The sequence below is a fragment of the Macadamia integrifolia genome, chromosome 4 (assembly GCF_013358625.1).
Source record: "Macadamia integrifolia cultivar HAES 741 chromosome 4, SCU_Mint_v3, whole genome shotgun sequence".
NCBI classification, from domain to species: domain Eukaryota; kingdom Viridiplantae; phylum Streptophyta; class Magnoliopsida; order Proteales; family Proteaceae; genus Macadamia; species Macadamia integrifolia.
Window position 1 is genome coordinate 18,868,689 of NC_056560.1, and position 4,376 is coordinate 18,873,064.

Below are 4,376 nucleotides of genomic sequence, written 5' to 3' on the forward strand. Positions count from 1 at the left end.
TAATGGAAGCCAATATCACCTAGTATTATTGGAAGCCAATCAATATTCTAAAGGTCATTGGATCTGAATATGAAGACATAATAGAAACTATTTACCTGTTTCACATTTTTGTAGAAAAAACCTAAGCTTGTTGATATGTTAGTTTGGACTTTTTAATGTTACACATAGAATATTCAACAAATCATGTATTTCTTTTTCCCTATACATTATGAATTGTCATCTCTAGAAACATAAAAGCAGTAGCTTCTTTTTAATATACTGCATCAAGTTTAGATTTGGAATTTGTTTACTGCATAAAGACCCTAATATTTGATATGCCTTGACATTCCTCTTTGCAAGGAAGGTCCAGGTTCAGCTTACCATCGACGGACCACTCACAACCCACTTCATTATCATTCAAGCAGAACTTCTTAGGGAACCCACTTGAGTAAGCCAAGAACTTCCCTCCACCTTTAACCTTAAACTTCACACTATTCCCCACTGGACATTCACAGCAGTCCAATTCTTGAATGGTTCCTTCACTGTGAAACATATTTGCCAATCCAATTGAAGCAAATTTAGTAGTGAAACCAAGCTTCTTGATTGGAACAAAGCGGAAAATCTCAAATGATGATGGTTGCATGGTCATGTGGATGGCATCTGATTTAGGGGTCAAGAGTAGTTCCTCAACCTGGTTAGGTAGATAGCATACTCTTCAGCTCCACCCATCTCAGCTTCTTCTCCCCTTTGGTCCCATTCAACACAATCAGCATGCACCAAGCCAGAATTTGGCTTGTAACACTGGGTATCCTCTAATCCTTTGCTCCTTCAGCTCCCAACCGGTTCCTTGGCAGTTGAATGCCCCGATCACACCTTCGAACTGCAAAAAGAGATACTTCCATAAGCATTCAATCCAAGTACTATGATAAGACACACAAAGACAGAAAAACTATGAATTTTTTATCTGTTAACTCAGTAAATGTGAAGGTTGATGAACTCTGCCTAAACCATTCAGTAACATAGAAGTAGAACCATCTAAGAAAGAAAAAGAACCAAAAAATGATGCTGATTCAGTCTTTGTAAACAAAGTTCAGACTCAACCAAAACTTGAAATTCCCCTCTTTGACAATTTAGTCATTAAACTATATAACTTGGTGTTTCGGAAACATATTAATAAGTAGATTCAACCGCTGAAAAATTCCAAGTAAAATGTAAGCAAGGGTTGTACTGAAAGGGGGATACCTTGTTTAAATTCCAAGTCTTGAGAATGGTTTTGCTGTCAAACAGAGGATACATGAAGAGGCAGTCTCCTGCAGGTAGCGCAAAATGCTGGCACTTGGGAATGGTTCCACCAGGTAATACAATCTTCTTTATAAGATCAAAATCATGGCCACCCACATAAACAAGTCCCTCACAAATAGCCCAATGACCAGCAAGAAACTTTGCACATTGGTGGTCAGATTGAAACAAATCCCAATCAGGATGTATGATCTGACCCATCCACATGCGGTTGTGAGCACAATGGATCATATAGTAGACACACATTGGATCTCCATTGGGATCTTGAAACCAGAAGTCATCACCTGTAGAATAACAATCAAAATTAATCCCTAGTGGGTTAATTGTTCAAAGAATGCTATCAAATTTAGATGGTTTCATTTCAATACAGAACAAAAAATTATTCAAATCACAGAAGTAGGAAATTCTCACCAACTCTTCCTAGTGATATCTGCCAAGTGCCAAGAAAGAAGGAATCATTGCCATGCTGCAGCCTGCATGCTGGAAATCAGACCTGTGCCATTGAAGTTCTTCACAAGGGACTCCGACAGCCCTTTGTAATAAGCCTTTGCAAGCTCGACCCAGCCTTCATATTCATCACAGACGAAACTCTAGTGACTGCATGCCAATAGAACCATTCTTAGGTTTTAGCTATATAAATAGATATCAACTTGCAAACATTCAGATGTGTATGCATCATTATATGCAGTAAAAGGATGACAAAGAAAACTAGGTTCAATCATATGAGCTGTAAGGCTTACATGCATTACATCAACCTTCTCCAATTATTCCAACTTTGGAGAGATAAGAATGCATTGACTCGTAAAAATTAACTGCTTGGTCAGGATGAACAAGCCCAATGCCACCTTCAACAATCTTCACCACAGCAAGATCAGTCATCGTCCCATTGAGTCTGGGAGAGACAATAACAGGGACTAACTTTGAATTGAGATGGGTTGCACCACGCTTAATACCTCCCAAGCACCACAGAGAGCTTGCCAGACATACACATCATCCAGACCTTTAAATTTTGTTCTCAAGTCCCCAGTGAAAGCCTTCATCCCATATTCTCCTGCTTTACAGGAACAGCTCCCACAGCCTCCACCTGAAATATTACCGCTCTCTTGTTCACCACCTAACATCTCTAGTTCATGTTTCAATGCTTTGATCTTTGATTCAAACTCCGACAAGTCAGTGACCCCAGATTGAATCTGCCTGTCTGGGGCCTTGTCTAAATGCTCGATCTCAATTTCTATGGAGATCAGCATCTTTGGTTTCTTGTGATCAAATTACAGGGCCTCAGGGGCCAACATTGTCCCACCCTTATACCTCCTAAACTTTTCGCACTCCTCAAATTTGCAAGCCTGGAAGTCATCTGTGTACACCACCCAACGTTCTTTGCATCCTCATGTGGGTTCTCCCCATCTAAGTTGATACTCTGCCAGCCATGCCATACACCAACGGGATCTACATTTAAGTAGAATGCATCCCAAGTGCACCAACCAAACTTGTCCACTAGAGGTTGGACTAACTTTTCTTCTAGGAGCCTAAATGTGTTGAGATGGACCCTAAGAGCACTATGGGCCTCTTTCAAGTTGTAAAGGTTGTCAGATATGTGAACATAACTAATTGCAGTGAAACAACAAGCTTCCACTTGAGTTGAACCACTCTCAGTACAGAGCATGACATGCCCATCAACACCAGGATGAAGAGCAGACCTGAATTTCCCTTCAATTAAGAGCAGGATCAGGACATAGGACCTTAGTTCAGGGACATCCAAGAGCACCCACTGGGTCTCCATTTGTATATCTGATCCACTATACCCAACCCACATGGTAGACCACCAGGTCTTGAATCTGAAAATGCTCAAGAAATTTCAATTGCTGAATCTGCCGAAGGAGTTCACTAACCTATCAGATGGTTCTTCTTTGCTGAACCTAAGAAACCCACCCATGTATGATATGGACTGAACCCTCTGGAATAGAATGGGAAGAGCATCAGAAGACTGACAGACAGAAGAAAAACTCCTCAAAGAGACATTATTGGGAACTTCAGAGAGCACTGTCACTCCTTTAGCACTTAATTTTTACGATTCAATGCATTCTTATCTCTCCAAAGTCAAAATAACTGGAGTGAAGGTCGATGTAACGCATGTAACAAGGATATGGCCAGTTTGGATTTTATAGGATTGAAAAATGGTTGCAATCCATATAACAAGGATAAACAAATCTTTCCCTTTTCTGAAAATAACCTTAAATTTTTCATCTTAGGAAGTGGTGCACATTTTAGTGAATCTGAAATTATTCATGGATGGGCTTCCCTAGGAGAAATAATACCAAAAGTTGATTATGATTGGAAAAGCTTATCCATCCCTCAATGAGTTAGTCCAAAGGGGGAAAAAAAAAAGAGAAAAAACCATAGATTGGACTAGAAACAGTGGCAATAGAGATGAATCTGCACGTGTTGATCTCCAAAGAAGGTCAATAAATTGAATCAGTCCAATTTTGTATGCCAAGGAAAGTACATGAAAAAGTGGTGCATAGAAAGTAAATGCAAGTATTAACACATGAAAATAAGAATATTAAAAGAGGGGAAACAAGTACCAAAACAGTAGGCATTTTCTTTCATGGGTCAAAAGACATATATACCAGAAAAACTAAGAAAGACATAACATTCCACTATCTTTTTCTCACTATCTTTTTCTCCCTTACATATATTTTTTCTACCAGTTCTTTTTAGTTGATTGAAGCACGAAGAAGGATCCCCCAAAGGAGAAAATAATTAAGCCTTTTGGCCCTCATACAAGGAAAAATATGAAGTATACAAGTCAATTTAGTCACAAGTCAACTAAAATTCTAAAGTAATGCTAAATGAAAGCATTCCTTCTCTTTTTCTATCTAATAATGTCAAAGGAGAAACAAGAAAATAAAATTGTTGGATGTAACATTATGTCCCATCAATAGAAATTATCCAAGAAATTTGCTAGAAGTTTTGTGCCGTGAAGAAAAAGCAAATCAACTACAAATATCAGGACACTTGGTAGTCCTACTGTCCGAAAGAATGGAATAAGCATGCATGAATTAGCTCGATACAAGGCAGAGGGGGAGGAGGAACCTAGA

The 4,376-nt window shown here is 39.0% G+C and overlaps 1 pseudogene; it reads right to left on the reverse strand.

Annotated features, from left to right (window-relative positions):
- LOC122075150 lies at positions 1 to 3,337 on the reverse strand (annotated as a pseudogene).
- Between the last annotated feature and the right edge of the window lie 1,039 nt (positions 3,338 to 4,376).